We start from the raw sequence: 15,042 nt of genomic DNA, 5'->3' as shown, positions 1-15,042 counted from the left end.
TACAAAAATTTCAAAGATATGGGTACAGTTTGTCATGAAAATGACGTTGAAATCTCTGTGTTTTGTCAGAAAAATTATGCACAAAAAAAAAAAATGCCAATTTTTCTCCTCCAGCTCTTGTCCTTGCCTGTTCTAGAAATTGTTTGCTTTTTGGAGAAGAAAAAAAGAGAGGAATATTTTTGCTTCTAAATCTTTTATTTTGCTAATCACAGGAATGTGTGGCAGACGTGTTTCGGGTGGGAGCTTTCATGAAGATAATGGGCTACATCTGCTCCTCCCAGCCTCAGAGGAGGACCAAAGGAGGAAACATAGACGAAAGTCCTTTGTAAACTTCAAAATGCCCCCAAAATGTTAATTTTCCTTATTAGCTAAATGCTAAGTTAGATACATTTAAATACTGTTTGTGGGAAAGTGAGATTCTAAAATTTGACTCAAAGAGAAATTAGATATCCTTAAAAGTGAGGATGGAAGAGGCCCTGGCCAGTGTGGATCAGTTGGTTGGAGCATCATCCCATAAAACAAAAGGTGGCAGGTTTGATTTCCGGTTAGGGTACATACCCAGGTCGTGGGTTCAATTTCCGGTTGAGACAGATGTGGGAGTCAGCTGGTCTATGTTTCTCTCTCACATCCAGGTTTCTCTCTCTCCCCCTTTCTTCCTAAAAAAAAAAATCAATAAAATTGTTTTAAAAAATGGGGATAGAAGATAAGAAAAAACAGAATGTGATATTACTAAGATTTATAGATCAGGCCTACACTTAGTCCTTATCTTTTATAACAATAACAAGTAACATTTTTTTCACAGATCAGAAGAGCAAAGACTCTTGTTTGTGTGAATCTTCTCTGAATGCCCAGCCCTTAAAACATAGGAGATGTAAAGTACGAGAAATATGCACCTATCTATTGAATGAATGAATGTTCACTAATAAACCAGATCTGCAAAGGGATCAGGGTTTTGTTTTATTTTTTCACTTGCAATAGATTATTTAATCCATGTACTAAGCATATGAAATAGGCTTCATCCTCAATTTTTGATAAGAAAACTGAAACTTGGAAAGGTACTTGCTATGGGGCAGGTACTATTATAAGTATTTCACCTAATTCTATTATTGATCTTCACTGAAATCCTGTTGGGTGAGCTCCATTGTCCCCATTTAAAGATAAGAAAACTGACACAGGAAGAAGTAAAAGTACTTGCTCAACTAAGGGGTCCTACTCAGCAGGATTCTAATCCTGGCGGTCTGACCCCAGAGACCTTGTTCCTACTGTTAAGATTATCTTGCCTTCCCCGCTGAGAAAACACAGTAAGAATGTGTTAAAGACAAGATTTTGTATCCAACTCTGTTTGAGGCCAAAGCCTCACCTCTTTCCAATCCTTCTTTCAAAAAGTTGCCAAAACAGAGGTTGAAGCATAAAAGAATTGGGAAGTCTTGGTAAGAACAAAATGAAGCTGATCAACTCTGTTTGGGGGTCAGTTCTGCCAAAGGTGTAAGGAACTAAAGCAGAAGACTTCTCTCACCTGAAGGAAGCTTAGCAGACCCGGGAGGCAGTCTGAATTTCATCACATCGAACTCTCCAATGCAACTGAACCAGGATTCAGCTCGTTGAATGAGAGACGCAAGTAAAAGAGTGAAAAAAAAATGCTATTCAACTCAAGATTTATGTCAACGTAAGCTAGATGTACGAAGTTAGAAAACACCTGTGCTAGAACTAGAAAGAGCAGCTATATACCACTTACACAGCATTAGAACAAAATCCTTATTATAAATAAAATAAAAAGTCAGACATAGTGTTTTAGAGCTAAATTGATTATGCTGATTTGGATACCTTTTCTTTCCTGTTCCAAAAACTATTTAAGTAATAAAGTTTTAATTGCTATCTGTGCCAATTAAAGAGTTCTTGGGAAAGTGTTGGCAAGCAAATACTAAATGACTCAAACCTGTATATAAAATGAACACATGCTAAAATAGTATGATAGATGCTGCATAAAGATAAGCACACAGGAGCCTTCCCGCAGAAGAAAGGGAAGAAAAAAAAACTAGTCCTCCTAGCATTGCCATTTTTTCTGCAACAAGGGAAAAGGCAGCGTTAGCAAACAAAAATTGCTTTTCACTTTGCCAACAAGATAAATAGAATGAAATTTCAAGGCAAATAACTGCAAGATGTACATGATTGATGCTACATTTACAAAAATTTCAAAGATATGGGTACAGTTTGTCATGAAAATGACGTTGAAATCTCTCTCTTTCCAATCCTTCTTTCAAAAAGTTGCCAAAACAGAGGTTGAAGCATAAAATAATTGGGAAGTCTTGGTAAGAAATAAAATGAAGCTGATAAACTCTGTTTTGGGGTCAGTTCTGCCAAAGGTGTAAGGAACTAAAGCGAAAAAAAAAAATGCCAATTTTTCTCCTCCAGCTCTTGTCCTTGCCTGTTCTAGAAATTGTTTGCTTTTTGGAGAAGAAAAAAAGAGAGGAATATTTTTGCTTCTAAATCTTTTATTTTGCTAATCACAGGAATGTGTGGCAGACGTGTTTCGGGTGGGAGCTTTCATGAAGATAATGGGCTACATCTGCTCCTCCCAGCCTCAGAGGAGGACCAAAGGAGGAAACATAGACGAAAGTCCTTTGTAAACTTCAAAATGCCCCCAAAATGTTAATTTTCCTTATTAGCTAAATGCTAAGTTAGATACATTTAAATACTGTTTGTGGGAAAGTGAGATTCTAAAATTTGACTCAAAGAGAAATTAGATATCCTTAAAAGTGAGGATGGAAGAGGCCCTGGCCAGTGTGGATCAGTTGGTTGGAGCATCATCATAAAACAAACAAAAGGTGGCAGGTTTGATTTCCGGTTAGGGTACATACCCAGGTCGTGGGTTCAATTTCCGGTTGAGACAGATGTGGGAGTCAGCTGGTCTATGTTTCTCTCTCACATCCAGGTTTCTCTCTCTCCCCCTTTCTTCCTAAAAAAAAAAATCAATAAAATTGTTTTAAAAAATGGGGATAGAAGATAAGAAAAAACAGAATGTGATATTACTAAGATTTATAGATCAGGCCTACACTTAGTCCTTATCTTTTATAACAATAACAAGTAACATTTTTTTCACAGATCAGAAGAGCAAAGACTCTTGTTTGTGTGAATCTTCTCTGAATGCCCAGCCCTTAAAACATAGGAGATGTAAAGTACGAGAAATATGCACCTATCTATTGAATGAATGAATGTTCACTAATAAACCAGATCTGCAAAGGGATCAGGGTTTTGTTTTATTTTTTCACTTGCAATAGATTATTTAATCCATGTACTAAGCATATGAAATAGGCTTCATCCTCAATTTTTGATAAGAAAACTGAAACTTGGAAAGGTACTTGCTATGGGGCAGGTACTATTATAAGTATTTCACCTAATTCTATTATTGATCTTCACTGAAATCCTGTTGGGTGAGCTCCATTGTCCCCATTTAAAGATAAGAAAACTGACACAGGAAGAAGTAAAAGTACTTGCTCAACTAAGGGGTCCTACTCAGCAGGATTCTAATCCTGGCGGTCTGACCCCAGAGACCTTGCTCCTACTGTTAAGATTATCTTGCCTTCCCCACTGAGAAAACACAGTAAGAATGTGATAAAGACAAGATTTTGTATCCAACTCTGAGGCCAAAGCCTCACCTCTTTCCAATCCTTCTTAAAAGTTGCCGCCAAAACAGAGGTTGAAGCATAAAATAATTGGGAAGTCTTGGTAAGAAATAAAATGAAGCTGATAAACTCTGTTTTGGGGTCAGTTCTGCCAAAGGTGTAAGGAACTAAAGCAGAAGACTTCTCTCACCTGAAGGAAGCTTAGCAGACCCGGGAGGCAGTCTGAATTTCATCACATCGAACTCTCCAATGCAATTGAACCAGGATTCAGCTCCTTGAATGAGAGACGCAAGTAAAATAGAGAAAAAAAATGCTATTCAACTCAAGGTTTATGTCAACGTAAGCTAGATGTACGAAGTTAGAAAACACCTGTGTTAGAGAGAGTGGCAGTAGTAGGAAAGTACATATGCCAAGTCTGGTTTGGTGGGAAGAAGCATGTGATGTTCAATCCTGTTTCATTTGAAAGCTCTTCAGAATATCAACTGTAATCTTCCATTGGACCGTATTGTCAGCTTCTAATATTTTTTAAATCAAAACAGACTGCTTTAGAGTAAAGCTCATTAAAAATTCAATCACTTTGTTTTTGAATCCGATAAAAGGCCCCTTTTAAAGAGCCAAGGAATCATAACAATGAAAAAGATTTCAGAAACACATTTAATCTAAACCTATGTTTTTAAACCCTGTTTCCTGTTAATATTTTTGAACTGGCTTAACCATGAACCCCTTCAATCAACTAGAATCAACTGAATATACGTTGTATGACAATAACATGTATTGAACAGTGCTCTGTGTCATGTGCGGTGCTAAATTTAACTTGGATCATCTCATTTAATCCACACAATTACCCTTAGAAAGGGTGCTCTTATTATTACCATTTCACAGATAAAGAGATATAAAGAGGTTAAGAGACTACCCAAAAGCACAGAGGACATAAGTGGTCAGGCCAAGATTTCAAATGGGTATCTATAAACCCGGAGCCCACAAAGCTAATCCCCGAGCCACAGAGAAACTACTATACCTGGTGCTACATTAATTTATAAAATTCTGTTATTTGGAAATAATATTAAATTTACAGAAAAGTTAAAAGAATAATGTCCATCCTTATATTATGACCCCCTTTGTTAGCACTTTCTTACCTTGTGGCATAATCAGATGTCCTCAATTCATCTTGTATTTACTTTGCCCCAGCCGTGGAATCAGCCATTTCTTCGAGGAATCCTAATTCCTTTTTATAGAAAATAATATTCGAGACCAAGATGCTTTATTTTTACTATTTTATCATCCCTTAAGGTACAATTTCTAAAAAATGTTAGAGCTATCAGGAGTTTTAATTAGACTATGAACTCTTTCTTGTGTGTGGGGGGGATTTTAGTGGGGTCTTGAAGGAGTCATAGAAGGATAAGGGAAGAGGAAGGATGGAGATGGGAAAGTAATGAAGAGTTTTCTGAGTCCCATTCATAAATTTTCAAGTGGGAAATCCTCAACCCAGAACATCAAGAAATTGTTTTTTTAGAACTCTTTGGCTAAATGAATTATCAATAAATTTCATCTGCTTTTGTTCTGTAATTTGTATTATCATTCCCCAAAGTTTGATTAGCAGAAACTAGTTCCATAAGATCTTCTTTTTAAAAGGCACTGTGGTCACATAAGTTTAGGTAATGATTCTTAACAAGCTCCCTACATAGATGAATGGCCCACATTAGCAAGTTAAAAGCTCAGTTCAGTCCTGCATAGAAGCCAAGTGGTTACTTATACCCCAGTATTGCCACATTTACTAGAATCCCCTCGGTAACACCTGTGATCATGACTCAGAGCATTATTTGAAATGTAAATATGTATATTTGAAGAGGATATTTAAGGCCTGTCCTCTTCTGTCCCTTTTGCCTCCAAGGCCCTCTGAGCATCTTTTTATTGTAGCTCTTAACTAAATTATTTTTCAACCAGTTATTTGCTTATCAAACAGTTCCATTTGAAAGAAAGGTCCTAAAGGACAGAAATTTGTTGTTCTCAAATTCATGTTTCTGCTACAGTATCTAGTACTTAACAGGCTTTCCAAAAAGATGCTTAATTGAAGCACTGAATTGCCTGAGTATCAGATTCACTTGAAATTTTATCTTAGCTCAGAAATTGTTCTTCCCTCGCTTCTATACCCATCCAATAAATTGTTTTAAATTAATTTTATCCTGGAACTGTAACAATTGCTCTCCTTCATCCTTCAAAAATAGTTGCCCAATTGAAAAAGAAAGCAAAACAACCAGTGAGTGTTGAGCATTCATTTAACAATGGCACAAAGGAGTTTTAAGTGATGAGTGGCCTCCACCTCCATAGCCCATGACTAAATCAAACCCAGTATGCAGAGCAATTTGTTCATCATCTCACAGTCCTTGCACACTCTTCAGGATGCTAACGTTTCAGTGGGGAATAAGACAAACAAAATCCCTTCTGTCGTGAAGCTAATATTCTAGTGGATAAAAACGAATGAAAAAAGAAGTGAGCAGATAAACAAGAAACTACCTCAGAACCCTAAGCATTCGAAGACAATAAAACAACAGAATATGACAGAGGGTAAAGCAAGTGAGGCTAAACTTTCAAGGAGGAGGCGCATCCAACCTTACAACAATTTGGAACTGAGAATCTTAGAATAAGGGACCAGCAAGTGCAAAGGCCTTGAGGCAGAAAGCAGCCAAGAGGGAAATGGCCCCGTGACAACCGCCATAGGCATCATATGACCTTCGGCTGCTGCGGCACGAGACTATTCTTAGCAGCATCTTGTGAGGGAGGGATGGGAAGAGGGAGTAAATAACACAGTTCTGAGAGCTGTGAACAACAATAAGTAAAGGAGGCAAGGTTTTAAAGTTGAGAGATGGATGATAATATACAGAACCTAAGTGGGCAACACAGTGGGGAGAATCATGAGGCTCTCGTACCTTCCGTCTCCTTGCTTCCTCTGGCTTTGTTTCTTCGTCCTCTGGCATCATTGTCTTGCCTCCTGTGCTTGTCTCCCCAGCCCGTCAGCTGATCTCTCTCTCTCTCCTTTTCTATTTTTGCTCTCCCTCCTCTCCTTTTGCCTTTGCTCACTCTTCCTGTGTGTCATTGCTTGCCCTTCAGCTTGCCTTTCTCTTGTATATTCATTTATTTGACAAAACTTCACCAAATCACTGCTGTAGCCCGGCACTCCTCTGAGTTCCTGAAGAAGATACAAAGATGAATTAGCTCTAGTGCTCCCTGCCCTCAAGGAACTTTTTGGGCTTCTAGGGGAGACTGATGAGCACATTATTACAATGCCGCCTGCGCTATAGAAAGGTATATATAAATCCCTAGATGGCCCTTCACTGCCATACCCCTTCCTCTCTCTGCCTTAAGCAATTACAATATAGCAAAAGTCTCATGACATTCTCGCTTTTAGCTCTCTGCCCTAAAATCTATTTCACAGGCTGCCTTAAAATTAATCTCCCTGAAACACTGTTCTTCTGAATTTTGGAATAAGTAAGAAATAGGTTCAAAGTAGGCCCCCCCAAATAAAAACTAAATGCAATGTGGAATCCTGAATAAGATCCTGGAACATAAAAAGAACACCAGCTTAGAAACTGATAAAAGTCAAAGAGGTCCACAAGTTAGTTACTAATACTGTATCAATGTTAATTTCCTAGTTGATCACTGTACTATGATAATGTAAGACGTTAACATTAGAAGAAGCAAGATGAGCGGTCTGTTGGACCTCTCTGTATGATATTTGCAACTTTTCTGTAAGCCCAATATTCATTTAAAATATTAGTTAATATCAGTTAACTAACACTAGTGAACATTCGTTTGTTTGTTCTGTTTAAAAGAAAGAATACACATCATTGACAATGTTCAGGGACAGAAAAGAAATAGAGTCTTTCTAGCAGCATTGTTCTTAATAGCAAGACAAAAACAAAAACCCACAAAACAACCTAAATGTCAAACAGAAAAATGTCAACCAAAAATATATGTTTACACTTGAATTCAGTATGGTAGTGAAAACGAGTGAACTGCACCTACACCCATCAGCATAGATGGATCGCGTAGACATATATAGAACAAAAGAAGCAAACCATCACAGAATATAAGTAGCTTGAGACCATTTGTCAAAAATCTGAGAGCCCACAAAATTAAGTAAAATACTGCTTACAGACACATGCATGGGTGGGTGCACACATGTATTTGTCTCACTGTAATTCTTAAATTGTAGATATATATTTTATTATCCTTCTGAATGGCCTTTGTGCCTAACAATGTTAAGTAAATACATAAGTTATATATCATTCAAAAATAAAGTATGGCCCTGGCTGGTGTGGCCCATACACTGAGAGGTCATGGATTCCATTGCTGGTCAAGGCATATGCCTACTAGTGTGATCCCCAGTAGGGGGTGTATAGGAGGAAGTCCATCAATGATTCTCTCTCATCAATGTTTCTCTCTCTCTCTCTCTCTCTCTCTCTCCTTCCACTTTTTCTCTTTCGCACAATCAATAAAAACATATTTTAAATAAATAAAATAATGTATGCTCCAACACTAGCAAGTTGTGTGACTCTGGGCAAGTTACTTTTCTTACTTATTTGTAACACCATTGGTTGTCATGAGGATTAAATAAAATGATGTGTAAAACACTTAACATGAGCTTGGCCAATAGCAAACACCCAGTAAATGCTTTTACAAATAAAAATATACATAAATATGTATTTTTAGTATATAACAAAATAGCAACAAAAATAATAATTTAAAAAAAGGAAGAATGGTCTTCTCAAGTCAGAAGTAAATCATGTATCATCATCATCATTATTACTACCACTACTACTACTACTACTACTAGAGGCCCAGTGCATGAATTCGTGCATGGGTGGGGTCCTTTGGTCTGGCCAGCCCGGCCGGCCCCACCCCCAGTCAGGGCTGATCTGGGCCAGGTAGGCTGGGGGGAGGGACCACGGGAAGTTGGCTGGCCAGTCCCCCTAATCAGGGCAGATCAAGGGGGCCGGCCGGCCAGGGGGAGGGACTGTGGGAGGTTGGCCAGCTGCGGGAGGTTGGCCAGCCACAGGAGGTTGGCTGTGGGATCACACTGACCACCAGGGGCAGCTCCTGCATTGAGCTTCTGCCTCCTGGTGGTCAGTGAGCATCATAGTGACCAGTCGACTGGTCATTCTAGTCGTTTGGTCATAATGGTTGCTTAGGCTTTTATATATATAGATTATTGTTAGTATGGTGTTACAGTAACAATAGCTAACATTTGTTGAGCTTATACCATGTTTCAGGATAATTCTAAGGGGATTCTAATTCTAAGGGGATCCCCATGCTAATTTTAAGGGGATCCAGAAATCTGGATGTTTAATTTTTTAGATGATTCTACCACAGGTAGATGCTGGATTGCATTTGGAGAAACAGAATTCTAGCAGCACTGTCCCATATGATACAAGTGTTTAAAATGTCATTTATATTATTATTCAAGTATGGCAAAGCCAAAATCAGGAAGTAATTGCCATTGAACATATAATTTGTTATACTCATGGATCCCAAGAGGAGAGGCACACCATTCCATGGAGTGGGGTGGGCAAAGGGGAAAGTACCAAGGTCAGTCAGTCAGGAGGAGGCAGGTACGAGGGTGGGGACAAGTGGACAAGAGCCTTCATTGCGTTTTCCACAGGAAGGAATGAGTGAGGTAAAAATTGGCTGGCATAAATAATGTCAGCAGGCTCTGGGGCATCGGATCTGTCCCTAGTGGGCTGACACCTGGCCCTGGGATTGTTAGAGCAGGTGGATAGTGACCTGGATCGTAGGAACCCACTAAAGCGGGGGAGCTGGGGCTATGAGCTCTACATTGGTTGCTTTGCATATGGAAGGTGTTCATAGGCAAGTCCTTCACTATCTCTAGAAATTGGCTAGTCCTGGAAGAGGCAGTCCCTTCAGAGCCGGCAAGGCTCCAAATGTTAAAGCATCAAATACAGAAACTAGAAAAGGTGGTTATTAAAGCAAGCCGCAGATGTAATTTTCCATTTGCTAGTAGACATTTTTTAAAGAGTAAGAAATGTATAAAAATATATTTATAAATGAATTCTAGTGAAAATCTTAAATATAACAATTTCAGCATGTAATTGATATAACATTATTGAGAAGTATAATGTTTTTAATACCTTTTAATACTAAATCTTTAAAACCAGCATGGATTTCATACTTTAAGTGTGTATCAATTTTAGCTAGCACATTTCAAGTGCTCAATAGCCATATGTGGCTAGTGGCTGCTCTGTTGGACCTGCAAAACTAGACAGCCATCGAGAAATTCACTGAGGCTGATGAAGACTTACTAAGAGAAACCTCTGAGCATCTGTTTGGTGGTGGCAGCCATGTGGCTCATTAAAGTAAGCTCTGTCCTCTCACCCCCGACCCCGCCTCAGCATATTACCAACACTGCTCTTGCCTTTTGCTTGCCCACCCCTCCTGTGCTCCCCCTCATTACCATGTCCCCATCATTGCTGTCCTCTCCTCATTCTCTGTCTCTCTCTGTTAGTGGTCACTCCTGCACCATGTCCCCATCATTGCTGTCCTCTCCTCATTCTCTTTCTCTGTTAGTGGTCACTCCTGGGTTAGACAAAGGAAAGATGCTACTATGGCTTTGCACAGGTTACTAACATAGAAATCGCTGCTCCTGGGGAAGAAACTAAGAGTGACCTTGATGCAGAGGGGAATGGCAGGAGAACTTCCTGAACAGGCTCAGGGTCCACCCCCCAACCACCACCACCACCACCAAAAAAAAAAGATAATCATGGGCTCTATATTAACTGCGATAAGCACAAACAATAGTTACCCAACAATAAAACTTCTTGGTGGTTTGGATATAAAGATATAAAATGTATTTTGTGTTTCTCTTGTTATTGCAATCAGTATGTCAGCTAAAGAACACAATAGAAAAACTAAAAATAACAGTGGATATTATATGAAAGGGCAAACATTTTAAAAAGCAAGCAAACAAGTAGCTTTCTAGTCATAAAAATAACTTCAGAGCATGTCTCCTTTTTTATTTTGGTGAGGTACTTTTGCATCTGATTATTTGGAAGTGTTACCAGCTCTCTCAATGACATTTAATACCATTCCAGCAACCTGAATGACAAAATCAGCAAGATCCATGCAGCTCTTCCCAACCTAACACCAAGTGGCAAGCTAAGTTCCCTCGTCAGTGTTCCCTTGGTTCCAAGCTCACTCATCCTTGATCTCTATTTGTAAGGTGTTAATCTGGCCCCCAGGAAAGTGAGAAACCTGTAGCTCTGTCCTGAGCCAGACCCTGTGAATGTATCTCAGGCAAAATAACCTACAGAGCTCACCAACGCCCTGCGACCCGATAGATGCCCCTTTCTTCGCCGAATTTCCCATAAATAGTGGTTGACTACTGAACCACACAGAAAATGTCAGCTCATCTCTGGACATTTGCCAGGACTAAGAATTTAGGTCTACTTTAACATCCTCTGGAAGTTTCCTAAAAGATTAATAAAAATATGACTCTGTATGGCAACGAACACTGCAACGTTGGCTAGCATGTTCAAACAAATTCTTGTTTACATTGTTATTTTCAGTTAAGGTACTCCTTGCAATGCCTCTGGTGAAATTCCCTGACCAGATAGAATGAACTTGAACTTTAAATGGTCCTGAAAAATAAGCATTGCCTTTTTCGCATCAAGCATTACTTAAAACACATGTGGGTTGTAGGACACTGCGAAACAACAGCTATGGCTTCGTTTTCACAGTTTCTCAAGTAACCATAGAAGAACAGGAGGCTTCAAAAGATTTCTCAGAAATGCTCCACAGCCATGATTTCAAGTGAAATCACTAGTTTGTCTCCAAAACTCTAGTTTGCCCTGGTGGAATGTCTGTCTGATAAAAGGCCACAACCCAGTACAAGGTAATCATTAGGGAGACATTATTATTATTTTGCTAATTAGTCAAAAATCATTGGATTTCCCGTGGCTTCTTCCTGCTGAGCAATCATTTGATCTTGCTTATGTTGACAAACACACACGTCACCAATGCTGCCTCATTTACTGCCTGACAGGGACAGTGTTTGCTCCTTCATGTGTGAAGAAAGGGAAACTGGCTGTAAGCAAACAGACAAGAGGAACCGGGCAATAACTCAAACTCATGTTCTGGCTTAAAAATAAATAAATAAACAAACGCAAAATAACACAACGCCTTGTTTTCTAGCAAACTGGTTTTTGTGTGCTCTGGCGAGTGCTAGCAATGATTGCACATCCCTTAAGAAAAAAAAAGAAATCAGAAAGGGTGTACCACTTAATCCTGAGAAAGGGACCAACCGATAACCTAGCAAAAGACTAAAAATCTTATTAAATAATCCAAGATGTGAGGTGTTCTTTTTTTTCTATTTGAATTAATAATATAGAAATACGTTTGGCTAGAAAAAGATAGAAAGGACCTTCGCCTTTTCTCTACTTGGTTAAAACATAAGAAAATGCTACATTCTGTGTAAGACAGACTTTCAAATTCAGTGTGACGATCATTTGAAATTCCAATCAGGCTGGTTAGAGTCTGTTGCTAAAAAAAAAAAAAAAAAAGTCAGGAACTAAAATAAAATGTCTAATAACTACTTTGAGGAAAATACAGTTGCTTCTATAGAAGAATGCATCAGCTCGAGCTTAGCAAAATTTCGTGGTTTGGACAGCCCTGACCAGTTAATAGGATCAAATGCTTGGTTGCTGAGTGATTATTTATGCAGAAATCATCATGATTTTTTTTTAAAGAGTTGATTCAAGGAAGAGGGCTTCTGTATGTGGTTAAGGGGACTGGTCAAGACAAGAGTGTGGAGAGATGGGAGCTGTTTCCATTCCAGGTTAGAATAAACTGGAGAGATTATCCCCATTTTTAACATGAAGAGCTCATTTGGAAGCCTGTTCTCAAGCAGCTCCTTAGTTCTACCAGTATGTTGTCTGTAAATGAAATAGTATTGCCATCTTACCCAATTACTAAGATGTAGCTTTAGGCAGACCCCAAAATTCTTTAAAATGCCAGTATAGAAGCCCCTATATCAACACTGGAAAAAAATCTTAGATAAAAGATGAATGCTGAGATGTGGGAAACACAAATCAAGGATAATTCCATTTATGTTCCTATATATTTTTTAAAGTATATGTTCAGTAATATGGGTGCAATAAATTTATTAAAGTGCCTGGTATCTTTTATTAGCCATTAAAACTCCACTTACGTAAATTCCTTTTAATTTTTACTAAATTTTGCTCATGATTTTAATTAGTGAACGTAATTTGTATTAGGGAAACAGTAAAATTGCATTTTAAAACACTTTTCCTCGTATTTAAAATTAGTAATTTACAGCTTAACCTTTATATTCATTAAGTAAGAGGCATTCAGAATTCAATAGCTTAACCCCTTTCTTGACTAGCATGCCAACAAACACTAGACTTTTCATCAAACAAGAAAAAATTATAAAAGAAAATAATAATAATAGTCCACAGATCATTTTCTTGGCAAGTTTCAAGAGGTTAAATATGCCACTGCCCTTTTATATGGGAATTTTAAAAGGTGAGATCATTTTTTAATTCAGGTGATATTGGCATGTGTGGAATCAAGGTGGCCTGGATGTCATGCTTTAAATTAGAGAACAGTTATTAGCTAAAAAGAATTTTAAAAAGGTTAAATTATGGTGCTGTATAAACTTTATTTAAAGTGCTTTTCTAAGCTATTTCAATAAACAAAAGCAAATTTACCATAAAAAAAGATTAAGTAAAAACAAAAATATATTTCTTTTATTCAGTGATAACTCCAGAAGACACTAAGTATATGTTGTTCAGGCACCATTTAAGAGCGATCTCAAATGTTTTTGCTTTTTATTAAATGATAGAAGTTGGCTTACCACACAGTATTTATATGTATTTATTTTCACCTAAAAATTTTGCAAGAAAAGCAGAATGCCAGGACCCTTATCTCCCCAGCTGACTCTGAGGACACATTCTTTTTTTTTAACCCATTACAAATAAGATGCCTTCTTCGGAATGTTTGACAACTTTACAAAGAAAGAAAATCTCTATTTTTATTTACTATTTGCAAATAAAACATAATAAAATGCTTGTTCTCATTTTAAATGAATGCAAGACATTAGCAAACAGAATATTCAAGGCTTAATTCAAATGATTAAAAACTGTAGCTGTCTCATTAATATAGGATTTTAAGGTAATGGCAAACGGCTCATTGGTTCTTTGTGTGAATAATGTGATCAGATGAAGGGGGGAGGGGAGAGAGGCTAAGAGACTATGGAATCATAAGAGCTTATTTCATTGCCCATGAGGAAAATATATAGCATAATATACCCAACACTTTTTCTCCTGACAATAATTTTGAAATGTTGAAATACCCCCTTTTGGGTAGTGTTTGTCAGCACTGATGGCTAAAATGCAACTGAAGAAAAAAAATAAACAATGTTCTTATTAACCTGGATTATTAATAATTGGCTGGCTAAATTTCTTTTCCACTTGAAATTATAAGGGTTATATTTTGATTTTGATTATGAGTGTTGTATAAGTCTTAAGTATGATGAGAAAAGGGATACACACACACACACACACACACACACACCCCTTCACCTACTGTCTTTAGTTGTTATCTATTTATTAGTGTATTATCTCATGTTTGCCCATTTGAATAGCATCTTTGTTCCAGACCCATTAAATTATTCACAAACTATATCAATTAAGTCCCATCACAATCATTGTTTTATGAGAAAACATCCCATTTTCCAGATCGAAAAGTGAAATCACAGTTTATTACAAACAAGAACTAAAAGTGATTTTTAAAATCTAGCTCCTGACTCATTTTTTCTCAAGTTTTGAGACCATGTCTTCTCTCTCCCAAGAGTGTTGAAAATCTGCAAACATGCAATAGAGCCTTTAAACCATGTTATATGTACATTGACTACTGTGTAAAAAAAAAAATCTTACCCCACTCATTTATAACAATAATTTCATGCCTTGTCAGCATGTCATCTATTATCAAAATTATGGACAAGTATCCAGATTAATTTGTCCAACAATAAGCTATCATGACATTGCCATATAAGGCTTTCCTTTCCTTTCCTTTCTTTGTATTCTAAATCCTATCATGTAGAGCAAAAAATAGACAAAAGAAATACGCATATGTATACACAGCATCATGGATGTATTTAAAGAGGCAGAATAAGTCACAGAAAGGTACCAGTGTTTTTCTAGGGGGGGAGAGGGGGGAAGTGACTCAAAGAAAACCCAAATTCATTTTCAGGAGACAATGCAACGACTAACAGGAGTCATTGCTGATTATGTCTCTGGAACTGCAGCTTGGGACGCGTTTAGGGTCAGGTGGTCCGAGCCCAGCCTCCTGTAATCTGTGCGTTCTGGAGAGCAGCTGTCCCCCCTCC

At 37.8% G+C, this 15,042-nt stretch overlaps 1 long non-coding RNA gene across 1 annotated transcript in view; it reads right to left on the bottom strand.

Annotated features, from left to right (window-relative positions):
* The window catches only part of LOC102239129, a 42,673-nt gene extending 35,866 nt beyond the window's left edge, over positions 1-6,807 (bottom strand). The window contains exons 1-2 of the long non-coding RNA XR_313025.2: positions 6,551-6,807; positions 4,760-4,848 (exon numbers count right to left, since the gene is read on the bottom strand). This is a non-coding gene — a long non-coding RNA (uncharacterized LOC102239129). The remainder of the gene's footprint in view (positions 1-4,759; positions 4,849-6,550) is intronic.
* Positions 6,808-15,042: the final 8,235 nt, after the last annotated feature.

Source organism: Myotis brandtii, unplaced genomic scaffold, assembly GCF_000412655.1.
Source record: "Myotis brandtii unplaced genomic scaffold, ASM41265v1 scaffold1053, whole genome shotgun sequence".
Taxonomy (NCBI): Eukaryota; Metazoa; Chordata; class Mammalia; order Chiroptera; family Vespertilionidae; genus Myotis; species Myotis brandtii.
This window is presented reverse-complemented; position numbering and strand designations above follow the sequence as displayed.